This window comes from Triticum aestivum, chromosome 7D, assembly GCF_018294505.1.
Source record: "Triticum aestivum cultivar Chinese Spring chromosome 7D, IWGSC CS RefSeq v2.1, whole genome shotgun sequence".
Taxonomy (NCBI): Eukaryota; Viridiplantae; Streptophyta; class Magnoliopsida; order Poales; family Poaceae; genus Triticum; species Triticum aestivum.
In genome coordinates this window covers 621,435,539-621,462,332 of record NC_057814.1, presented here as the reverse complement: position 1 = coordinate 621,462,332, position 26,794 = coordinate 621,435,539, and the positions used below count along the sequence as shown (strand labels likewise).

At 48.3% G+C, this 26,794-nt stretch overlaps 1 pseudogene; it reads left to right on the top strand.

Moving 5' to 3' along the window:
* The first annotated feature begins 1,566 nt into the window (after window positions 1–1,566).
* LOC123171452 (RNA pseudouridine synthase 2, chloroplastic-like) overlaps window positions 1,567–26,794 on the top strand; it is an 80,431-nt pseudogene continuing 55,203 nt past the window's right edge.

Sequence of the window (26,794 nt, the reverse complement as noted above, 5' to 3'; positions counted from 1 at the left end):
TCACCAAACCCCGTGGTACCAAATGGGCAGCCGCACCAGCGTTCCGGTCTGGCCCTCCACTGTGGCTCGCATCGTGGATCAGTAAGGGGCTAGACTGGGATCAACGGACGAAGTGCAGACACTACAAAGTCGTATCCGGAGCATCCTCTAAAAGGACACCGGCCTCATCAATGTGATTCAGGTGATGCTAGTCCGTCGGATCCTCCCATGCCAGCGACGGCCTCTCCGCATGTGGGAGTTCAATCCGGAAGGACCGCGGACTCTTTGGCAATTCTTCGGCACAACGCACGAAGGGATGTGGAAACTATTCTTCAAGTCGCGAAAGCAGTGGCCGGACACATCCGAAGACGTCGGTCTCGACTGCAACCATCCGAATACCTCGGTAAGCACCCAATTTTCGAACGCAACTCGGTTGATTACCCCATAGCAATGTACGGAGAGTTCTATCTTTGACCAGGGCTGGATAAAGAAGGCGGAACGAATTAGGTGTTCGGCTCCACTTCCCGAAAACTCACCTGATCCTATGTTGATGAGGATGCTTGCCCCGGCGCCGTATCAAGTGCCGGCGCAGGAGGACAAGAAGAAGAGTAAAGAGGCCAGAGGTGACCTCCACCCTAAAGGTATACTGGACGCTATGTCCGGGGAGACTAAAGCTCCCTTTTCTGAAGATGAAGACGAAGGGGAAGAAGAAGGCCATAACCCTTCTCCCCACGGGAAGAAAAGGACTGCCTCCGAAGACTTGGAGGTGGAGGCACCCAAGAGAGGGAAGATATCCCTGTCAGATGGTTCGGGTTCGGAAGCCGATGTCGCCGCAAAGCACCTTCACAAGCCCCTTGCGGGACCGTAAGTGAACAAGGATGCTCTAGACATATTCCGTTCTTTCGAGTTACAAGGGTAACGTGTGAACTATATGTTTGTAGTTCGGCCCACTGCCTTCCTCAACAATCCTCCTCATCAGGGGACTTGTCTCCGGGGATGATGGAAAGCGAGACGCCTCCACCAGCTTCCTCGCCCCTTAGGGTGGACGACTTCGAGGTGTCGTCCCGGAGAATCTCTCCTGACCATCAAGCGGTGAGGGGGATAATGAAGACAGTATCCGAGGATGATACTTCAATCGCCAAGGGTCCGGGGGCACAGCCCCCGCGGGGACCAAGAATAAGGGCCCTGAACAATCCGGCGTACAGCCAAAGACGACTCTAGGGTCGAGTAGGTGTATCCCTTTGAGGGGAGTCCGTACTCCCGTAGCAGCCTCTAGGAATCCGGAGGTGCTGGACACTCTGATGGACACATTACAAAGTGGGTCCATCTCAGAGGAACATCGTACCTTAATGGGTACGGTGGTTGAGATGATTCTGTCCGCGAGAAGCCGATTAAATGAAGCCTTCACAGGTCTGCTGAGAGGCTTCGAGGTATGTAATACCTAAACCATTCTTTGCATGCAAAATGCACCTATGTATAGATAGTAGCCCCTAAGACTCTGGTCGGCTTCCACAGGGAGGCGATCAGAGGATCAAAAGATATGCTCAGGAAGTAACATAGCTATCTTGAAAACAGGCTGTTATGTCAATGGCGACCGCCCAAGCTGCGGAAGTTGCAAATCTGAAGCATAAACTTGAGTTAGCTGATGAGGATATTACTCTTATTAATGGGCGGCTTGACGATATGCAAGGTATGTGTTGGGACAGTCCGCTTACGCATGTATAATAGTATGAGCACAAGGCTAAAAACTATATACTGTACCATGCATAACTGTAGATGGTGCTGCCGCGGTGGAGACCCTACGGGCAGTGCTGGCCTAGGCCAAGGAGCAGGCCAGAGTGAGCAGTGCCGCTACCAAGAAGGCGGTAGCTGAATTAAAGGCCGAACTGGCCACTTGGCGCCAGTGCGAGGAGAAAACATCGACCATAGAGCGAGAGCTAAAGGATGTTACTGCCAAATGTAAATCACTCGAGGAGGACAACAAAATCAAGGCAGCCGAACTCGTCAAAGCCTTACAAGAGGCGAGAGAAGCACGATCCGAGTCTAGAGCGGCTTGGGAGGAGATCCGTCAAGCTGGAGAGATAGCGGCTGGTAAGCCATTTCTTTTACAGACTAAGTTCGGCGACCCGAAGTATGCTCTGCTTAATCAAATGTGGAGTTCTCCAGACGCGTTCTTGGATATGCCGAAGAGTGTTTACAACGCGGCACAATTCTTCCAAGCGCAGGAAGAACGTGCTACGGAGAGGCTTTTCTGGTCGCAATTCAACGTGTCACGGCGTCCGGCATTGCTGAACGAACAGATGGCCCAGTGGGCCAAGCTCCACAAGATGTCCGGAGCTGCCATGAAGGACGTCGTGGTCCGGCTATGGCCAGCCGAACCCGTTCCTGTTAGAGTTGTGTCGAATATAGTGTGCAAGGTAGGTTACAGTTGGACTATGAGTTGTATTGTGTTTACAGGGTAGAGAGTCGTGTCCTAGTAGGACACTTGTATCCTAGGCCTCTCATATATAGCGGGGGTAGACACATGATGTAACCTATGCCAACATAATAGCACCGGAATGCAGGGGAAGCCGGCAGCATGTGCCGGCGTCCAGAGCGCTCTAGGCCCATATAGCAATTTCTGAAAAATCTCTAAGGGCCCATGTGGGTTATATGGCACTAGGTGTAGTGGGAAGTTTAGTCCCACCCTGGAAGTGGAAGAGGAGTTGGACCTCCTTATAAGGGTTTCTCTTCTACATGCTATTGGAGCTTGAGAAGAGAAGAGGCCCTCGCGCACTCCTCCTCCGACGCCCACCTCGCCACGCCACGCCACGCCTCGTCATGACGCGCCGCGGGTTGCGGGATTGAGCCGAGCCGAGCTCACACCTACGCGCTTATTGATGTGGGTCGAGCCCACGTCTCTCCACGCGGCTGCGCCTATATAAGTGTGCGGTGTCTCCTAACCCTAGCCGCCACGAACAGATCACATCTGCTCCACGCGCACGCCCACCGTCGTTCCCTTGCTGCTGCTGCTGCTGCTGCCGGTGACTCCATCCCATCCGCCGCGTACACGGTCGACGGGAGAGCAGGTCTCTGAAACCACGCCCTTCTGGTTCCTGTACGGGGTGAGCGGCGAATAGGTTTTGGGCAGCGATTACGCGACTGCTCACTTCCCATCGTCTACTTCCTCTACGTCCGCATCGCCTTCATCATCACCATGTCCACCGACGCCGAACGTGCCGCCGCCGAGAAAGCTGAAGCTGACAAGAAGGCCGCCGAGGACGCCGCTGCTGCCACCAAAGCCGCGGCCTCTGCATGGCCTACTGGAGGGTATAACTCGTTTATCCTGCTCCTACTGTTTTCTGTTTTAGCCATGCTAGCGTTATACGTAGATCTTTCTGCAATTAGCGTAGTATGTGCTAGTTTGACTGAATATCAGTATGCGTTTATTTGTGTCAATGCCATGCTAGTGATTTACTCGTGGATTAATTTAATCGAGAAATTGCCTATTTACTCATCAATCCAAAAACCTATTATGTGTAGGAATTTTTTGGCAAGTGGCTTTGCCGCTGCACTGAAACCGGATAAGTTTACCAGTACATACTTTAAGCGTTGGCAGACTAAGACCACGTTATGGCTCACGGCTATGAACGTGTTCTGGGTCACCGGTGTCTCCACGGGAACGATTGGTCCTGAACAGGAGAAGGCGTTCAAGGAGGCTACCGTTGTGTTTCTCGGAGCAGTTCTTAGTGTGATCGGAGATAAACTGGTCGACGCATATTTACATGTGCATGTCGCCAAGGACTTGTGGGAGGCGCTCGAATCTAAGTTCGGGGCAGCCGATGCCGGGAGCGAGATGTATATTATAGAGCAGTTCCACGATTACAAGATGGTTGAAAACCGTCCTGTATTGGAGCAGGCTCATGAGATAATATGCATTGTTAAGGAGCTTGAAATTCATAAGTGCGAGTTACCGGGCAAGTTTGTCGCGGGCTGCATAATCGCTAAGCTCCCTAATTCCTGGAGGAACTTTGCCACCACTCTAAAACATCAGAGGCGTGAATTCTCTATGGAGGATGTCATTGGCCATCTGAATGTTGAGCAGAATTCAAGGGCAAAGGACTCGCACGGAAAAGGGGCCGAGGGACTTCTGTCGCCAACATGGTGAACCAGAAGAACTTCAACTCCCACAAGCCCAAGGGAAAGAACGGTGTCCAACACAATACCGACTTTAAGAAGAAGGGTAAGAAGACCTTCAAGAAGAACAAGAAGGACGAGGGCTGCTTTACTTGTGGTTCGGTTGAACATTGGGCCAACAAGTGCCCAAACAAATACAAGAAGTCAGGACATGGCTCCAAGTCCGTCAACATGATTGTGGACAACAATGAGAATGGTGCACCTGGGTATGGTAATTTATTTACTTTTTTTCAGTGTTTCAGCCCACCAATTGGTGGGTGGACACAGGTGCAGGTGTACATGTGTGTGCTGACATGTCATTGTTCACTTCTTACCAGGTCACAGGCCACGTGTCCGCATTGATGGGGAATGGCGCGAGTGCTTCTGTTCATGGTGTTGGCACGGTCGATCTGAAGTTTACTTCGGGAAGGATCGTGCAGCTGAAGAACGTGCAGCATGTCCCCTCCATCAAGAAGAACCTCGTTAGTGGCTCCCTTCTATGTAGAGAAGGGTTTAAGTTGGTTTTCGAGTCTAATAAATTAGTTGTTACGAAATATGGACTCTTTGTTGGAAAAGGTTATGAGAGCGGAGGGATGTTCCGCCTTTCCTCGCAGATTTTTGTAATAAAGTCGTGAACCATGTGTTGGAAATATGCCCTAGAGGCAATAACAAAATGGTTATTATTATATTTCTTTGTTCATGATAATTGTCTATTGTTCATGCTATAATTGTGTTATCCGGAAATCGTAATACATGTGTGAATACATAGACCACAACATGTCCCTAGTAAGCCTCTAGTTGACTAGCTCGTTGATCAACAGATAGTCATGGTTTCCTGACTATGGACATTGGATGTCATTGATAACGGGATCACATCATTAGGAGAATGATGTGATGGACAAGACCCAATCCTAAGCATAGCGCAAAGATCGTGTAGTTCGTTTGCTAGAGCTTTCCAATTGTCAAGTGCCATTTCCTTAGACCATGAGATTGTGCAACTCCCGGATACCGTAGGAGTGCTTTGGGTGTGCCAAACGTCACAACGTAACTGGGTGGCTATAAAGGTGCATTACGGGTATCTCCGAAAGTGTCTGTTGGGTTGGCACGAATCGAGACTGGGATTTGTCACTCCGTTTGACGGAGAGGTATCTTTGGGCCCACTCGGTAATGCATCATCATAATGAGCTCAAAGTGACCAAGTGGTTGGTCACGGGATCATGCATTACGGTACGAGTAAAGTGACTTGCCGGTAACGAGATTGAACGAGGTATTGGGATACCGACGATCGAATCTCGGGCAAGTAACGCACCGATTGACAAAGGGAATTGTATACGGGATTGATTGAATCCTCGACATCGTGGTTCATCCGATGAGATCATTGTGGAACATGTGGGAGCCAACATGGGTATCCAGATCCCGCTGTTGGTTATTGACCAGAGAGTCGTCTCGGTCATGTCTGCGTGTCTCCCGAACCCGTAGGGTCTACACACTTAAGGTTCGGTGACGCTAGGGTTGTAGAGATATTAGTATGCGGTAACCCGAAAGTTGTTCGGAGTCCCGGATGAGATCCCGGACGTCACGAGGAGTTTCGGAATGGTCCGGAGGTGAAGAATTATATATAGGAAGTCCAGTTTCGGCCACCGGGAAAGTTTTGGGGGTTACCGGTATTGTACCGGGACCACCGGAAGGGTCCCGTGGGTCCACCGGGTGGGGCCACCTATCCCGGAGGGCCCCATGGGCTGAAGTGGGAGGGGAACCAGCCCCTGGTGGGCTGGTGCGCCCCCCTTGGGCCTGCCCCTGCGCCTAGGGTTGGAAACCCTAGGGGTGGGGGCGCCCCCCACTTGGCTTGGGGGGCGGGGGGAAGCCACCCCTTGGCCGCCGCCCCCTGGAGATCAGATCTCCCAGGGCCGGCGTCCCCCCAGGAGGCCTATATATAGGAGGGGGGAGGGAGGGCAGCAGTACCCTAGCCCCTGGCGCCTCCCTCTCCCTCCCGTGACACCTCTCCCTCCCGCTTGCGCTTGGCGAAGCCCTGCCGGGATCCCCGCTACTTCCACCACCACGCCGTCGTGCTGCTGGATCTCCATCAACCTCTCCTTCCCCCTTGCTGGATCAAGAAGGAGGAGATGTCGCTGCTCCGTACGTGTGTTGAACGCGGAGGTGCCGTCCGTTCGCCGCTCGGTCATCGGTGGTTTGGATCACGACGAGTACGACTCCAGCAACCTCGTTCTCTTGAACGCTTCCGCTCGCGATCTACAAGGGTATGTTGATGCACTCCTTCCCTCTCGTTGCTAGTAAACTCCATAGATGGATCTTGGTGATGCATAGAAAATTTTAAATTTCTGCAACGATCCCCAACAGTGGCATCATGAGCCAGGCCTATGCGTAGTTTCTATGCACGAGTAGAACACAAACTTGTTGTGGGCGTAGATGTTGTCAATTTTCTTGCCACTACTATTCTTATCTTGTTTCGATGGCATTGTGGGATGAAGCGGCCCGGACCGACCTTACACGTACGCTTACGTGAGACAGGTTCCACCGACTGACATGCACTAGTTGCATAAGGTGGCTAGCGGGTGTCTGTCTCTCCCACTTTAGTCGGAACGGATTCGATGAAAAGGGTCCTTATGAAGGGTAAATAGAAATTGGCATATCACGTTGTGGTTTTACGTAGGTAAGAAACGTTCTTGCTAGAAACCTATAGAAGCCACGTAAAAACATGCAACAACAATTAGAGGACGTCTAACTTGTTTTTGCAGCATATGCCTTGTGATGTGATATGGCCAAAAGGATGTGATGAATGAAATATATGTGATGTATGAGATTGATCATGTTCTTGTAATAGGAATCACGACTTGCATGTCGATGAGTATGACAACCGGCAGGAGCCATAGGAGTTGTCTTTATTTTTGTATGACCTGCGTGTCATTGAATAACACCATGTAAATTACTTTACTTTATTGCTAAACACGTTAGCCATAGAAGTAGAAGTAATCGTTGGCGTGATAACTTCATGAAGACACGATGATGGAGATCATGGTGTCATGCCGGTGACGAAGATGATCATGGCGCCCTGAAGATGGAGATCAAAGGAGCAAAATGATATTGGCCATATCATGTCACTATTTGATTGGATCTGATGTTTATCATGTTTTACATCTTATTTGCTTAGAACGACGGTAGCTTAAATAAGATGATCCCTCGCAATAATTTCAAGAAAGTGTTCCCCCTAACTGTGCACCGTTGCGAAGGTTCGTTGTTTCGAAGCACCACGTGATGATCGGGTGTGATAGATTCTAACGTTCGCATACAACGGGTGTTGACGAGCCTAGCATGTACAGACATGGCCTCGGAACACAGGCAATACACTTAGGTTGACTTGACGAGCCTAGCATGTACAGACATGGCCTCGGAACACGGAAGACCGAAAGGCCGAGCATGAGTCGTATAGAAGATACTATCAACATGAAGATGTTCACCGATGTTGACTAGTCCGTCTCACGTGATGATCGGACACGGCCTAGTTAACTCGGATCATGTTTCACTTAGATGACTAGAGGGATGTCTATCTGAGTGGGAGTTCATTGAATAATTTGATTAGATGAACTTAATTATCATGAACTTAGTCTAAAATCTTTACAATATGTCTTGTAGATCAAATGGCCCACATTGCCCTCAACTTCAACGTGTTCCTAGAGAAAACCAAGCTGAAAGATGATGGCAGCAACTATACGGACTGGGTCCGGAACTTGAGGATCATCCTCATAGCTGCCAAGAAAGATTATGTCCTAGAAGCACCGCTAGGTGATGCACCCATCCCAGAGAACCAAGACGTTATGAACGCTTGGCAATCACGTGCTGATGATTACTCCCTCGTTCAGTGCGGCATGCTTTACAGCTTAGAACCGGGGCTCCAAAAGCGTTTTGAGCAACACGGAGCATATGAGATGTTCGAAGAGCTGAAAATGGTTTTACAAGCTCATGCCCGGGTCGAGAGATATGAAGTCTCCGACAAGTTCTTCAGTTGTAAGATGGAGGAAAACAGTTCTGTCAGTGAGCACATACTCAGATGTCTGGGTTACACAATCGCTTGACTCAGCTGGGAGTTAATCTCCTGGATGACGCGGTCATTGACAGAATCCTTCAGTCGCTTCCACCAAGCTACAAGAGCTTTGTGATGAACTTCAATATGCAGGGGATGGAAAAGACCATTCCTGAGGTATATTCAATGCTGAAATCAGCGGAGGTAGAGATCAAAAAGGAACATCAAGTGTTGATGGTGAATAAAACCACTAAGTTCAAGAAAGGCAAGGGTAAGAAGAACTTCAAGAAGGACGACAAGGGAGTTGCCGCGCCCGGTAAGCCAGTTACCGGGAAGAAGCTAAGGAATGGACCCAAGCCTGAGACTGAGTGCTTTTATTGCAAGGGAAGTGGTCACTGGAAGCGGAACTGCCCCAAATACTTAGCGGACAAGAAGGCCGGCAACACCAAAGGTATATGTGATATACATGTAATTGATGTGTACCTTACCAGTACTCGTAGTAGCTCCTGGGTATTTGATACCGGTGCGGTTGCTCATATTTGTAACTCAAAACAGGAGCTGCGGAATAAACGGAGACTGGCGAAGGACGAGGTGACGATGTGCGTCAGGAATGGTTCCAAGGTCGATGTGATCGCCGTCGGCACGCTACCTCTGCATTTACCTACGGGATTAGTTTTAAACCTCAATAATTGTTATTTAGTGCCAGCTTTGAGCATGAACATTGTATCAGGGTCTCGTTTAATGCGAGATGGCTACTCATTTAAATCCGAGAATAATGGTTGTTCTATTTATATGAGAGATATGTTTTATGGTCATGCCCCGCTGGTCAATGGTTTATTCTTAATGAATCTCGAACGTGATGTTACACATATTCATAGTGTGAATACCAAAAGATGTAAAGTTGATAACGATAGTCCCACATACTTGTGGCACTGCCGCCTTGGTCACATTGGTGTCAAGCGCATGAAGAAGCTCCATGCAGATGGACTTTTGGAGTCTCTTGATTACGAATCATTTGACACGTGCGAACCATGCCTCATGGGTAAGATGACCAAGACTCCGTTCTCCGGAACAATGGAGCGAGCAACCAACTTATTGGCAATCATACATACCGATGTGTGCGGTCCAATGAGTGTTGAGGCTCGCGGTGGCTATCGTTATGTTCTCACTCTCACTGATGACTTAAGTAGATATGGGTATGTCTACCTAATGAAACACAAGTCTGAGACCTTTGAAAAGTTCAAGGAATTTCAGAGTGAGGTTGAGAATCAATGTGACAGGAAAATAAAGTTCTTACGATCAGATCGTGGAGGGGAATATTTGAGTCACGAATTTGGCACACACTTAAGGAAATGTGGAATAGTTTCACAACTCACGCCGCCTGGAACACCTCAGCGAAATGGTGTGTCTGAACATCGTAATCGCACTCTATTGGATATGGTGCGATCTATGATGTCTCTTACCGATCTACCGCTCTCATTTTGGGGCTATGCTTTAGAGACTGCCGCATTCACTTTAAATAGGGCTCCGTCGAAATCCGTTGAGACGACACCGTATGAATTATGGTTTGGGAAGAAACCTAAGCTGTCGTTTCTAAAAGTTTGGGGATGCGATGCTTATGTCAAGAAACTTCAACCTGAAAAGCTCGAACCCAAGTCGGAGAAATGCGTCTTCATAGGATACCCTAAGGAAACCATTGGGTATACCTTCTACCTCAGATCCGAAGGCAAGATCTTTGTTGCCAAGAACGGGTCCTTTATGGAGAAAGAGTTTCTCTCGAAGGAAGTAAGTGGGAGGAAAGTGGAACTTGATGAGGTGATAGTCACCCCTTCCGAACCGGAAAGTAGCGCAGCGCGGGAAGATGTTCCTGTGGTGCCTACACCAACTGGGGAGGAAGTTAATGATGATGATCATGAAGCTTCGGATCAAGTTACTACTGAACTTCGTAGGTCCACAAGGACACGTTCCGCACCAGAGTGGTACAGCAACCCTGTCCTGGAAATCATGTTGTTAGACAACGGTGAACCTTCGAACTATGAAGAAGCAATGGCGGGCCCAGATTCCAACAAATGGCTTGAAGCCATGCAATCCGAGATAGGATCCATGTATGAAAATGAAGTATGGACTTTGACTGACTTGCCCGATGATCGGCGAGCCATAGAAAATAAATGGATCTTTAAGAAGAAGACAGACGCGGATGGTAATGTGACCATCTAAGGCTCGACTTGTCGCTAAGGGTTATCGACAAGTTCAAGGGGTTGACTACGATGAGACTTTCTCACCCGTAGCGAAGCTGAAGTCCGTCCGAATCATGTTAGCAATTGCCACATTCTATGATTATGATATATGGCAAATGAACGTCAAAACGACATTCCTTAACGGCTTTCTTAAGGAAGAATTGTATATGATGCAGCCGGAAGGTTTTGTCGATCCTAAGAATGCTAACAAGGTATGCAAGCTCCAGCGCTCCATCTATGGGCTGGTGCAAGCATCTCGGAGTTGGAACATTCGATTTGATGAGATGATCAAAGCGTTTGGGTTTACACAGACTTATGGAGAAGCCTGTGTTTACAAGAAAGTGAGTGGGAGCTTTGTAGCATTTCTCATATTATAGTGGATGACATACTATTGATGGGAAATGATATAGAATTCTTGGGAAGTATAAAGGCCTACTTGAATAAGTGTTTTTCAATGAAGGACCTTGGAGAAGCTGCTTATATATTAGGCATCAAGATCTATAGAGATAGATCAAGACGCCTCATTGGTCTTTCACAGAGTACGTACCTTGACAAGATATTGAAGAAGTTCAATATGGATCAGTCCAAGAAGGGGTTCTTGCCTGTATTGCAAGGTGTGCAATTGAGCACGGCTCAATGCCCGACCACGGCAGAAGATAGAGAAAAGATGAGTGTCATCCCCTTTGCCTCGGCCATAGGGTCTATTATGTATGCCATGCTGTGTACCAGACCTGATGTAAACCTTGCCGTAAGTTTGGTAGGAAGGTACCAAAGTAATCCCGGCATGGAACACTGGACAGCGGTCAAGAATATCCTGAAGTACCTGAAGAGGACTAAGGATATGTTTCTCGTTTATGGAGGTGACAAAGAGCTCGTCGTAAAGGGTTACGTCGACGCTAGCTTCGACACAGATCTGGATGACTCTAAGTCACAAACCGGATACGTGTATATTTTGAATGGAGGGGCAGTAAGCTGGTGCAGTTGCAAGCAAAGCGTCGTGGCGGGATCTACATGTGAAGCGGAATACATGGCGGCCTCAGAGGCAGCACAAGAAGCAATCTGGATAAAGGAGTTCATTACCGACCTAGGGGTGATTCCCAATGCGTCGGGCCCGATGACTCTCTTCTGTGACAACACTGGAGCTATTGCCCTTGCCAAGGAGCCCAGGTTTCACAGGAAGACCAGGCATATCAAGCGTCGCTTCAACTCCATTCGTGAAAGTGTTCAAAATGGAGACATAGATATTTGTAAAGTACATACGGACCTGAATGTAGCAGATCTGTTGACTAAACCTCTCCCTAGAGCAAAACATGATCAACACCAGGACGCAATGGGTGTTCGATTCATCACAATGTAACTAGATTATTGACTCTAGTGCAAGTGGGAGACTGTTGAAAATATGCCCTAGAGGCAATAATAAAATGGTTATTATTATATTTCTTTGTTCATGGTAATTGTCTATTGTTCATGCTATAATTGTATTATCCGGAAATCGTAGTACATGTGTGAATACATAGACCACAACGTGTCCCTAGTAAGCCTCTAGTTGACTAGCTCGTTGATCAACAGATAGTCATGGTTTCCTGACTATGGACATTGGATGTCATTGATAACGGGATCACATCATTAGGAGAATGATGTGATGGACAAGACCCAATCCTAAGCATAGCGCAAAGATCATGTAGTTCGTTTGCTAGAACTTTTCCAATTGTCAAGTGTCATTTCCTTAGACCATGAGATTGTGCAACTCCTGGATACCGTAGGAGTGCTTTGGGTGTGCCAAACGTCACAACGTAACTGGGTGGCTATAAAGGTGCATTACGGGTATCTCCGAAAGTGTCTGTTGGGTTGGCACGAATCGAGACTGGGATTTGTCACTCCGTTTGACGGAGAGGTATCTCTGGGCCCACTCGGTAATGCATCATCATAATGAGCTCAAAGTGACCAAGTGGTTGATCACGGGATCATGCATTACGGTACGAGTAAAGTGACTTGCCGGTAACGAGATTGAACGAGGTATTGGGATACCGACGATCGAATCTTGGGCAAGTAACGTACCGATTGACAAAGGGAATTGTATACGGGATTGATTGAATCCTCGACATCGTGGTTCATCCGATGAGATCATCGTGGAACATGTGGGAGCCAACATGGGTATCCAGATCCCGCTGTTGGTTATTGACCGGATGGTCGCCTCGGTCATGTCTGCGTGTCTCCCGAACCCGTAGGGTCTACACACTTAAGGTTCGGTGACGCTAGGGTTGTAGAGATATTAGTATGCGGTAACCCGAAAGTTGTTCGGAGTCCCGGATGAGATCCCGGACGTCACGAGGAGTTCCGGAATGGTCCGGAGGTGAAGAATTATATATAGGAAGTCCAGTTTCGGCCACCGGGAAAGTTTCGGGGGTTACCGGTATTGTACCGGGACCACCGGAAGGGTCCCGAGGGTCCACCGGGTGGGGCCACCTATCCCGGAGGGCCCCATGGGCTGAAGTGGGAGGGGAACGAGCCCCTGGTGGGCTGGTGCGCCCCCCTTGGGCCTGCCCCTGCGCCTAGGGTTGGAAACCCTAGGGGTGGGGGCGCCCCCCACTTGGCTTGGGGGGGGGGGAAGCCACCCCTTGGCCGCCGCCCCCTGGAGATCAGATCTCCCAGGTCCGGCGCCCCCTAGTAGGCCTATATATAGGAGGGGGGAGGGAGGGCAGCAGTACCCTAGCCCCTGGCGCCTCCCTCTCCCTCCCGTGACACCTCTCCCTCCCGCTTGCGCTTGACGAAGCCCTGCCGGGATCCCCGCTACTTCCACCACCACGCCGTCGTGCTGCTGGATCTCCATCAACCTCTCCTTCCCCCTTGCTGGATCAAGAAGGAGGAGACGTCGCTGCTCCGTACGTGTGTTGAACGCGGAGGTGCCGTCCGTTCGGCGCTCGGTCATCGGTGATTTGGATCACGACGAGTACGACTCCATCAACCTCGTTCTCTTGAACGCTTCCGCTCGCGATCTACAAGGGTATGTAGATGCACTCCTTCCCTCTCGTTGCTAGTAAACTCCATAGATGGATCTTGGTGATGCGTAGAAAATTTTAAATTTCTGCAACGATCCCCAACACCATGTTCATTCGAATGTTAATGAATCTGAAGTTTGGCATTCACGTCTTTGTCACATTAGTTTCGGTGTTATGACGTGGCTAGCCAAGTTGGATTTAATCCCGAGTTTTACTTTAGCCAAAGGTTCTAAGTGCCTTACATGTGTGCAAGCTAAGCAACCTCGCAAGCCTCACAAGGCCGTGGAGGAGAGACACTTGGCACCATTAGAACTCATACATTCTGATCTTTGTGAGATGAATGGTGTGTTGACTAAAGGTGGAAAGAAATACTTCATGACATTGATAGATGATTCCACTAGATATTGCTATGTGTATCTGTTAAATACTAAAGATGAGGCTCTACACTACTTTAAAATCTATAAGGCAGAAGTTGAGAATCAACTTGAAAAGAAAATTAAACGAGTCCGGTCAGATCGTGGTGGGAGTACTTCTCGAGTGAGTTTGATTCCTTCTGTGCGGAACACGGCATTATTCATGAGAGGACGCCTCCCTATTCACCCCAGTCAAACGGGGTTGCCGAGCGGAAAAACCGTACTCTAACTGATTTGGTTAACGCCATGTTAGATACATCGGGTTTATCCAAGGCATGGTGGGGGGAGGCTATATTGACGGCATGTCATGTCCTGAATAAAGTTCCGACAAAGGATAATGAGATCACTCCCTATGAGAAATTGGCAAAGAGAAGGACAACACTCTTGTACTTGCGCACTTGGGGCTATCTGGCGAAAGTCAATGTGCCGATCCCCAAAAAGCGTAAGCTTGGACCCAAGACTGTGGACTGCGTTAATTTGGGCTACGCTAAGAACAGCGTTGGCTATAGATTTCTAGTAGTGAAATCTGAGGTACCTGACCAGAAGGTCGGTACAATTATGGAGTCTAAGGATGCTACATTCTTCGAGGATATTTTTCCTATGAGAGATATGCAAAGCACTTCTAGACAGGAATCTGAGGAGACTCCTGAACTTGCCATCCCTATGGAATATTTTGAACAAACACATGATGAAAATCCTGAGGAGGATGACGAGGAAACCCTTGGTAGGGGCAAGAGACAAAGGACTACAAAGACCTTTGGTGATGATTTCTTCGTGTACCTCGTGGATGATACTCCCACTTCTATTTCAGAAGCGTATGCCTCTCCAGAAGCTGACTACTGGAAGGATGCGGTCCGTAGCGAGATGGATTCCATCATGGCTAACGGGACATGGGAGATCACTGAGCGTCCCTATGGTTGCAAAGCATTAGGATGTAAGTGGGTGTTCAAGAAGAAGCTTAGGCCCGATGGTACGATTGAAAAGTAAAAGGTTAGGCTTGTGGCCAAGGGCTATGACCAGAAAGAAGAGGAAGATTTCTTCGACACTTATTCACCTGTGGCTAGACTGACCACCATTCGAGTATTACTCTCGTTGGCAGCCTCGCATGGTCTTCTCGTCCACCAGATGGATGTTAAGATGGCTTTTTTGAATGGAGAGCTAAACAAGGAAATCTACATGCAACAGCCAGATGGCTTTGTGATAGATGGTCAGGAAAGAAAGGTGTGTAGGTTGCTGAAATCTTTATATGGCCTGAAGCAAGCACCTAAGCAATGGCATGATAAGTTTAATACAACTCTGACGTCTGTTGGTTTCGTTGTTAATGAGGCTGACAAATGTGTATACTATCGCCATGGTGGGGGCGAAGGAGTTATACTGTGCTTGTATGTTGATGACATACTGATATTTGGAACCAACCTCAAAGTCATTGAGGAGGTCACGTCGTTTCTGTCTCAGAACTTTGAGATGAAAGACCTTGGTGTGGCTGATGTTATCTTGAACATCAAGCTACTGAGAGATAATGAGGGTGGGATTACACTTCTGCAATCCCACTATGTTGAGAAGGTGTTGAGTTGTTTTGGATATTCGGATTGCAACCATCTCAAACACCATATGATCCTAGCGTGTTGATTCGAAAGTCCAAAGGCACGGCTATAGATCAGTTAAGATACTCTCAAATCATTGGTTCACTGATGTACCTAGCGAGCGCAACGAGGCCCGACATCGCGTTTGCTGTGAGCAAACTGAGCCGGTTTGTTTCCAAACCGGGTGATGTACATTGGCATGCTGTTGAACGAGTTATGCGCTATCTGAAAGGTACTATGAACTATGGACTTCACTATACCGGAGACCCGCCGGTACTTGAATGGTATAGTGATGCAAATTGGATCTCTGATGCTGATGAGATGAAGGCCACAACTGGGTATATGTTTACTCTTGGAGGTGGCGCTGTTTCCTAGAAGTCTTGCAAGCAAACGATCTTAACGAGATCGACAATGGAAGCAGAATTAACGGCATTAGACACATCTGGTGTTGAAGCGAGATGGCTTCGAGATCTTTTGATGGACTTGCCATTGGTTGATAAACCGGTTCCGGCTATCCTTATGAACTGTGACAATCAGACTGTCATCACCAAGGTGAAGAGTTCAAAGGACAACATGAAGTCCACCAAACACATAAGAATGAGATTAAAAGCTGTCAGAAAATTAAGAAACTCCGGAGTGATAGCGTTGGACTATGTCCATACGGCTAAGAATCTGGTAGATCCCTTTACGAAAGGGCTATCACGTGTTGTGATAGATAATGCATCGAGGGAGATGGGTATGAGACCCACATGAGTTGCCATGGTAGTAACCCAACCTATGTGATCGGAGATCCCGTGAATTAGGACCTGGGAAAACAAGCCAGTGGTGAACTGAGGAGAGTAACTATACTAACCCACTCCGTTGGAGATGCAATACTCTCGATACTGTATGGTAGGATGACTACTGTCTTAATGTGTTCCGAAGTTTATATAAGCAAGATGCTATCCTACAGAGTGATCTTTGGAGGAACACACCTATATGAGCCCGACTGCTGGTCACATTCTATGAGATTGGGGTGATCTCTAGTAAGCTCATGAATAGGCCAGGAGTGTGATGTTGGAAATATGCCCTAGAGGCAATAATAAATGGTTATTATTATATTTCTGTGTTCATGATAATAGTCTTTTATTCATGCTATAATTGTATTGTCCGGAAATCATAATACATGTGTGAATACATAGACCACAACCTGTCCCTAGTAAGCCTCTAGTTGACTAGCTCGTTGATCAACAGATAGTCATGGTTTCCTGACTATGGACATAGGATGTCATTGATAACGGGATCACATCATTAGGAGAATGATGTGATGGACAAGACCCAACTTAAGCATAGCATAAAAGATCGTGTAGTTTCGTTTGCTAGAGCTTTTCCAATGTCAAGTATCTTTTCCTTAGACCATGAGATCGTGCAACTCCCGGATACCGTAGGAGTGCTTTGGGTGTGCCAAACGTCACAACGTAACTGGGTGACTATAAAGGTGCATTACGGGTATCTCCGAAAGTGTCTGTTGGGTTGGCACGGATCGAGACTGGGATTTGTCACTCCGTGTAAACGGAGAGGTATCTCTGGGCCCACTCGGTAATGCATCATCATAATGAGCTCAATGTGACTAAGGCGTTAGTCACGGGATCATGCATTGCGGTACGAGTAAAGAGACTTGCCGGTAACGAGATTAAACTAGGTATTGGGATACCGATGATCGAATCTCGGGCAAGTAACATACCGATTGACAAAGGGAATTGCATACGGATTGATTGAATCCTCGACACCGTGGTTCACCCGATGATATCATCGTGGAACATGTGGGAGCCAACATGGGTATCCAGATCCCGCTGTTGGTTATTGACCGGAGAGGCGTCTCGGTCATGTCTGCATGTCTCCCGAACCCGTAGGGTCTACACACTTAAGGTCCGGTGACGCTAGGGTTGTAGAGATATATGTATGCGGAAACCCGAAAGTTGTTCGGAGTCCCGGATGAGATCCCGGACGTCACGAGAGGTTCCGGAATGGTCCGGAGGTGAAGAATTATATATAGGAAGTCCAGTTTTGGCCACCGGGAAAGTTTCGGGGGTTATCGGTATTGTACCGGGACCACCGGAAGGGTCCCGGGGGTCCACCGGGTGGGGCCACCTGTCCCGGAGGGCCCCGTGGGCTGAAAGTGGAGGGGAACCAGCCCCTAATGGGCTGGGGCGCCACTTTGGGCCTCCCCCCCATGTGCCTAGGGTTGGGAACCCTAGGGGGGGGGAGTTTCCCCTTGCCTTGGGGGGCAAGGCAACCCCTTCCCCCTTGGCCGCCGCCCCCCCCCTTGGAGATCCCATCTCCAAGGGCTGCGCACCCCCCCTTGGGGGCCTATATAAAGGGGGGGAGGGAGGGCAGCATACTACAGCCTTTGGCGCCTCCCTCCTCCCCTGCAACACCTCTCTCTCGCGCGCAGAAGCTCGGCGAAGCCTTGCCGGAGAGCCGCTACATCCACCACCACGCCGTCGTGCTGTTGGATCTCCATCAACCTCTCCTCCCCCCTTGCTGGATCAAGAAAGGAGGAGACGTCGCTGCACCGTACGTGTGTTGAACGCGGAGGTGCCGTCCGTTCGGCACTCGGTCATCGGTGATTTGGATCACGGCGAGTACGACTCCGTCATCCACGTTCATTGGAACGCTTCCGCTCGCGATCTACAAGGGTATGTAGATCCACTCCTTTCCCCTCGTTGCTAGTAGACTCCATAGATGCATCTTGGTGAGCGTAGGAAAATTTTAAATTATGCTACGATTCCCAACAGTGGCATCATGAGCCAGGTCTATGCGTAGTTACTATGCACGAGTAGAACACAAAGCAGTTGTGGGCGTTGAGTTTGCCAATTCTTCTTGCCGCTACTAGTCGTTTCTTGTTTCGGCGGCATTGTAGGATGAAGCGGCCCGGACCGACCTTACACGTACGCTTACGTGAGACAGGTTCCACCGACTGACATGCACTAGATGCATAAGGTGGCTAGCGGGTGTCTGTCTCTCCTACTTTAGTCGGAACAGATTCGATGAAAAGGGTCCTTATGAAGGGTAAATAGAAATTGGCAAATCACGTTGTGGTCATACGTAGGTAAGAAACGTTCTTGCTAGAAACCTACAAACCACGTAAAAAAACTTGCAACAACAATTAGAGGACGTCTAACTTGTTTTTGCAGCAAGTTCTATGTGATGTGATATGGCCAGAAGATGTGATGAATGATATATGTGATGTATGAGATTGATCATATTCTTGTAATAGGAATCACGACTTGCATGTCGATGAGTATGACAACCGGCAGGAGCCATAGGAGTTGTCTTTATTATTTTGTATGACCTGCGTGTCATTGAATAACGCCATGTAAATTACTTTACTTTGTTGCTAAACGAGTTAGCCATAGAAGTAGAAGTAATCGTTGGCGTGACGACTTCATGAAGACACAATGATGGAGATCATGATGATGGAGATCATGGTGTCATGCCGGTGACGAAGATGATCATGGTGCCCCGAAGATGGAGATCAAAGGAGCATGATGATATTGGCCATATCATGTCACTATTTGATTGCATGTGATGTTTATCATGTTTTTGCATCTTATTTGCTTAGAACGACGGTAGTAAGTAAGATGATCCCTTATAATAATTTCAAGAAAGTGTTCACCCTAACTGTGCACCGTTGCGAAGGTTCGTTGTTTCGAAGCACCACGTGATGATCGGGTGTGATAGATTCTAACGTTCGAATACAACGGGTGTTGACGAGCCTAGCATGTACAGACATGGCCTCGGAACACACGCAATACACTTAGGTTGACTTGACGAGCCTAGAATGTACAGACATGGCCTCGGAACACGGAGGACCGAAAGGTCGAGCATGAGTCGTATAGAAGATACGATCAACATGGAGATGTTCACCGAGCTTGACTAGTCCGTCTCACGTGATGATCGGACACGGCCTAGTTGAACTCGGATCATGTTTCACTTAGATGACTAGAGGGATGTCTATCTGAGTGGGAGTTCATTAAATAATTTGATTATATGAACTTAATTATCATGAACTTAGTCTAAATCTTTACACTATGTACTGTAGATCAAATGGCCCACGTTGTCCTCAATTTCAACGCATTCCTAGAGAAAACCAAGCTGAAAGATGATGGCAGCAACTATACGGACTGGGTCCGGAACCTGAGGATCATCCTCATAGCAGCCAAGAAAGATTATGTCCTGGAAGCACCGCTAGGTGAAGCACCAATCCCTGAGAACCAAGACGTTATGAACGCTTGGCAGCAGCGTGCTGATGATTACTCCCTTGTTCAGTGCGGCATGCTTTACAGCTTAGAACCGGGTCCCCAAAAGCGTTTTGAGAAACATGGAGCATATGAGATGTTCGAGGAGCTGAAACTGGTTTTTCAAGCTCATGCCCGGGTCGAGAGATATGATGTCTCCGACAAGTTCTTCAGCTGTAAAATGGAGGAGAACAGTTCTGTTAGTGAGCACATACTCAGAATGTCTGGGTTGCACAACCGCTTGTCTCAGCTGGGAGTTAATCTCCCGGATGACGCGGTCATTGACAGAATCCTCCAGTCGCTTCCACCAAGCTACAAGAGCTTTGTGATGAACTACAATATGCAGGGGATGGAAAAGACCATTCCCGAGGTGTATTCAATGCTGAAATCAGCTGAGGTAGAGATCAGAAAAGAACATCAAGTGTTGATGGTGAATAAAACCACTAAGTTCAAGAAGGGCAAGGGTAAGAAGAACTTCAAGAAGGACGGCAAGGGAGTTGCCGCGCCCGGTAAGCCAGTTACCGGGAAGAAGTCAAAGATTGGACCCAAGCCCGAGACTGAGTGATTTTATTGCAAGGGAAGTGGTCACTGGAAGCGGAACTGCCCCAAATATTTAGCGGACAAGAAGAAGGCCGGCAACACCCAAGGTATATGTGATATACAAGTAATTGATGTGTACCTTACCAGTACTCGTAGTAGCTCCTGGGTATTTGATACCGGTGCGGTTGCTCATATTTGTAACTCAAATCAGGAACTACGGAATAAACGGAGACTGGCAAAAGACGAGGTGACGATGCGTGTCGGGAATGGTTCCAAGGTCGATGTGATCGCCGTCGGCACGCTACCTCTGCATCTACCCACGGGATTAGTTATAAACCTCAATAATTGTTATTTAGTGCCAGCTTTGAGCATGAACATTGTATCTGGAACTCGTTTAATTCGAGATGGCTACTCATTTAAATCTGAGAATAATGGTTGTTCTATTTATTTGAGAGATATGTTTTATGGTCATGCCCCGCTGGTCAATGGTTTATTTTTGATGAATCTCGAACGTGATGCTACACATGTTCATAGTGTGAATACCAAAAGATGTAAAGTTGATAACGATAGTCCCACATACTTGTGGCACTGCCGCCTTGGTCACATTGGTGTCAAGCGCATGAAGAAGCTCCATGTAGATGGACTTTTGGAGTCTCTTGATTACGAATCATTTGACACGTGCGAACCATGCCTCATGGGTAAGATGACCAAGACTCCGTTCTCCGGAACAATGGAGCGAGCAACCAACTTATTGGAAATCATACATACCGATGTGTGCGGTCCAATGAGTGTTGAGGATCGCGGAGGATATCGTTATGTTCTCACTCTCACTGATGATTTAATTAGATATGGGTATGTCTACCTAATGAAACACAAGTCTGAAACCTTTGAAAAGTTCAAGGAATTTCAGAGTGAAGTCGAGAATCAACGTGACAGGAAAATAAAATTCTTACGATCAGATCGTGGTGGAGAATATTTAAGTCACGAATTTGGTACACACTTAAGGAAATGTGGAATAGTTTCACAACTCACGCCGCCTGGAACACCTCAGAGAAATGGTGTGTCCGAACGTCGTAATCGCACTCTATTGGATATGGTGCGATCTATGATGTCTCTTACCGATTTACCGCTCTCATTTTGGGGTTATGCTTTAGAGACTGCCGCATTCACTTTAAATAGGGCACCGTCTAAATCCGTTGAGACGACACCGTATGAATTATGGTTTGGGAAGAAACCTAAGCTGTCGTTTCTAAAAGTTTGGGGATGCGATGCTTATGTCAAGAAACTTCAACCTGAAAAGCTCGAACCCAAATCGGAAAAATGCGTCTTCATAGGATACCCTAAGGAAACTATTGGGTATACCTTCTACCTCAGATCCGAAGGCAAGATCTTCGTTGCTAAGAACGGGTCCTTTCTGGAGAAGGAGTTTCTCTCGAAAGATTTGAGTGGGAGGAAAGTGGAACTTGATGAGGTGATAGTCACCCCTTCCGAACCGGAAAGTAGCGCAGCACGGGAAAATGTTCCTGTGGTGCCTACACCGACTGGAGAGGAAGTTAATGATGATGATCATGAAGCTTCGGATCAAGTTGCCACTGAACTTCGTAGGTCCACAAGGACACGTTCCGCACCAGAGTGGTACGGCAACCCTGTCCTGGAAATCATGTTGTTAGACAACGGTGAACCTTCGAACTATGAAGAAGCGATGGCGGGCCCGGATTCCGACAAATGGCTAGAAGCCATGAAATCCGAGATAGAATCCATGTATGAAAACAAAGTATGGACTTTGACTGACTTGCCCGATGAGCGGCGAGCCATAGAAAACAAATGGATCTTTAAGAAGAAGACGGACGCGGATGGTAATGTGACCATCTACAAAGCTCGACTTGTCGCTAAGGGTTATCGACAAGTTCAAGGGGTTGACTACGATGAGACTTTCTCACCCGTAGCGAAGCTGAAGTCCGTCCGAATAATGTTAGCAATTGCCGCATACTATGATTATGAGATATGGCAGATGGACGTCAAAACGGCATTCCTTAACGGCTTCCTTAAGGAAGAGTTGTATATGATGCAGCCGGAAGGTTTTGTCGATCCTAAGAATGCTAACAAAGTATGCAAGCTCCAGCGCTCAATCTATGGGCTGGTGCAAGCATCTCGGAGTTGGAACATTCGCTTTGATGAGATGATCAAAGCGTTTGGGTTTACACAGACTTATGGAGAAGCCTGTGTTTACAAGAAAGTGAGTGGGAGCTCTGTAGCATTTCTCATATTATATGTGGATGACATATTATTGATGGGAAATGATATAGAATTCTTGGAAAGTATAAAGGCCTATTTGAATAAGTGTTTTTCAATGAAGGACCTTGGAGAAGCTGCTTACATATTAGGCATCAAGATCTATAGAGATAGATCAAGACGCCTCATTGGTCTTTCACAGAGTACATACCTTGACAAGATATTGAAGAAGTTCAGTATGGATCAGTCCAAGAAGGGGTTCTTGCCTGTATTGCAAGGTGTGCAATTGAGCACGGCTCAATGCCCGACCACGGCAGAAGATATAGAAGAGATGAGTGTCATCCCCTATGCCTCGGCCATAGGGTCTATTATGTATGCCATGCTGTGTACCAGACCTGATGTAAACCTTGCCGTAAGTTTGGTAGGAAGGTACCAAAGTAATCCCGGCAAGGAACACTGGACAGCGGTCAAGAATATCCTGAAGTACCTGAAGAGGACTAAGGATATGTTTCTCGTTTATGGAGGTGACGAAGAGCTCGTCGTAAAGGGTTACGTCGACGCTAGCTTCGACACAGATCCGGATGACTCGAAGTCACAGACCGGATACGTGTATATTTTGAATAGAGGAGCAGTAAGCTGGTGCAGTTGCAAGCAAAGCGTCGTGGCGGGATCTACATGTGAAGCGGAATACATGGCAGCCTCGGAGGCAGCACAGGAAGCAGTCTGGATGAAGGAGTTCATTACCGACCTAGGGGTGATTCCCAATGCGTCGGGCCCAATGACTCTCTTCTGTGACAACACTGGAGCTATTGCCCTTGCGAAGGAGCCCAGGTTTCACAGGAAGACCAGGCATATCAAGCGTCGCTTCAACTCCATTCGTGAAAGTGTTCAAAATGGAGACATAGATATTTGTAAAGTACACACGGACCTGAATGTAGCAGATCCGTTGACTAAACCTCTCCCTAGGGCAAAACATGATCAACACCAGGACGCAATGAGTGTTCGATTCATCACAATGTAACTAGATTATTGACTCTAGTGCAAGTGGGAGACTGTTGGAAATATGCCCTAGAGGCAATAATAAATGGTTATTATTATATTTCTGTGTTCATGATTATAGTCTTTTATTCATGCTATAATTGTATTGTCCGGAAATCGTAATACATGTGTGAATACATAGACCACAACCTGTCCCTAGTAAGCCTCTAGTTGACTAGCTCGTTGATCAACAGATAGTCATGGTTTCCTGACTATGGACATAGGATGTCATTGATAACGGGATCACATCATTAGGAGAATGATGTGATGGACAAGACCCAACTTAAGCATAGCATAAAAGATCGTGTAGTTTCGTTTGCTAGAGCTTTTCCAATGTCAAGTATCTTTTCCTTAGACCATGAGATCGTGCAACTCCTGGATACCGTAGGAGTGCTTTGGGTGTGCCAAACGTCACAACGTAACTGGGTGACTATAAAGGTGCATTACGGGTATCTCCGAAAGTGTCTGTTGGGTTGGCACGGATCGAGACTGGGATTTGTCACTCCGTGTAAACGGAGAGGTATCTCTGGGCCCACTCGGTAATGCATCATCATAATGAGCTCAATGTGACTAAGGCGTTAGTCACGGGATCATGCATTGCGGTACGAGTAAAGAGACTTGCCGGTAACGAGATTAAACTAGGTATTGGGATACCGACGATCGAATCTCGGGCAAGTAACATACCGATTGACAAAGGGAATTGCATACGGATTGATTGAATCCTCGACACCGTGGTTCACCCGATGATATCATCGTGGAACATGTGGGAGCCAACATGGGTATCCAGATCCCGCTGTTGGTTATTGACCGGAGAGGCGTCTCGGTCATGTCTGCATGTCTCCCGAACCCGTAGGGTCTACACACTTAAGGTCCGGTGACGCTAGGGTTGTAGAGATATATGTATGCGGAAACCCGAAAGTTGTTCGGAGTCCCGGATGAGATCCCGGACGTCACGAGAGGTTCCGGAATGGTCCGGAGGTGAAGAATTATATATAGGAAGTCCAGTTTTGGCCACCGGGAAAGTTTCGGGGGTTATCGGTATTGTACCGGGACCACCGGAATGGTCCCGGGGGTCCACCGGGTGGGGCCACCTGTCCCGGAGGGCCCCGTGGGCTGAAAGTGGAAGGGAACCAGCCCCTAGTGGGCTGGGGCGCCTCCTTGGGCCTCCTCCCCATGCGCCTAGGGTTGGGAACCCTAGGGGGGGGAGTTCCCCCTTGCCTTGGGGGGCAAGGCAACCCCTTCCCCCCTTTGGCCGCCGCCCCCCCAACCCTAGATGGGTTTTGGCCGGCTCCCCCCTCCCAAGGGGTCCTATAAATAGTGGGGGGGGGGGGGGGGGGAGGGCAGCAAACACACAGCCTTTGGCGCCTCCCTCCTCCCCTGCAACACCTCTCTCTCTCGCGCAGAAGCTCGGCGAAGCCCTGCCGAAGAGCCGCTACATCCACCACCACGCCGTCGTGCTGTTGGATCTCCATCAACCTCTCCTTCCCCCTTGCTGGATCAAGAAAGGAGGAGACGTCGCTGCACCGTACGTGTGTTGAACGCGGAGGTGCCGTACGTTCGGCACTCGGTCATCGGTGATTTGGATCACGACGAGTACGACTCCGTCATCCACGTTCATTGGAACTCTTCCGCTCGCGATCTACAACGGTATGTAGATGCACTCCCTTCCCCTCGTTGCTAGTAGACTCCATAGATGCATCTTGGTGAGCGTAGGAAAATTTTAAAATTATGCTACGATTCCCAACATGTGACTTATATGCTCCAGCCGAGGGGTCAGCCTTCGGCAGCCCAGTACTAGTGAGACATGTGGTGAAACTTCTTTACGCCAAACTAACAATTCAAAGCATAGTCCATTGTTCAGTTGTGAAGGAGTGTAGCTACTTGCTCTAGGTGAAGCTCAACCTTAACAGGTCTTCACTGAAACACTGGTATATCGAAACAGTAACTGGAACAGAGGACACAATGGGCCCTCGAGATCTGGTGGGGGATTGCTGAAATTTGAGATGGGCTCTAGGCCCATATAGCAATTTCTGAAAAATCTCTAAGGGCCCATGTGGGTTATATGGCACTAGGTGTAGTTGGAAGTTTAGTCCCATCCCGGAAGTGGAAGAGGAGTTGGACCTCCTTATAAGGGTTTCTCTTCTACATGCTATTGGAGCTTGAGAAGAGAAGAGGCCCTCGCGCACTCCTCCTCCGCTGCCCGCCACGCCACGCCACGCCTCGCCTCGTCACGACGCGCCGCACCGCGCCGCGGGTTGCGGGATTGAGCCGAGCCAAGCTCACACCTGCGCGCTTATTTTTGCTAGTCAGGGTCGAGCCCACGTCTCTTCACGCGGCTGCGCCTATATAAGTGTGCGGTGTCTCCTAACCTAGCCGCCACGAACAGATCACATTTGTCCCGTCCGCCGTGTACATGGTCGACGGGAGAGCAGGTCTCCGAAACCACGCCCTTCTGGTTCCTGTACGAGGTGAGGGGCGAATAGGTTTTTGGGCGACGATTACGCGACTGCTCACTTCCGATCGTCTACTTCCTCTACGTCCGCGTCGCCTTCATCATCACCATGTCCACCGACGCCGAACGTGCCGCCCCCGAGAATGTTGAAGCTGACAAGAAGGCCGCCGAGGGCGCCGCTGCTGCCACCAAAGCCGCGGCCTCTGCATGGCCTACTGGAGGGTATAACTCGTTTATCCCGCTCCTACTGTTTTCTGTTTTAGCCATGCTAGCGTTATACGTAGATCTTTTTGCAATTAGCGTAGTATGTGCTAGTTTGACTGAATATCAGTATGCGTTTATTTGTGTCAATGCCATGCTAGTGATTTACTCGTGGATTAATTTAATCGAAAAATTGCTTATTTACTCATCAGACCGGGTGCGGTATTGTAGCGGTGTCATGGGGAGGAACGCCCATAGTCAGGCCCCGGGATGTAGCCATATCGGTGAACCTCGTTAACAAATCTCGGTGTCGTGCTCGTGTGATTGCTTGGTCATCAGATGATTAACAATATACCTCGGATTTATTCTAACAAGTGGTATCATGAGCAAGGTTTTGAAGAGGCAGCAAATTCGTTGATTTAGAGGAAGGATTGAGTTGAGATGCAGCCGATACGGCGTGGTTCTTAGCGAAATCAGAAAAGGCCGGAGACGTAAAAGAGATCAGTTGGATTTAAGCTATAGTCGAAGGATCGCGAGCAACGAAGCTCGAAGAGGTTAAAGTCGACGGGAGGCATGTAAATCTACGGGAACTCAGAAAGCGTATCGGATCGAAAAAAAGCTATCGAAGCTGGCGGCGGCGTGTGTT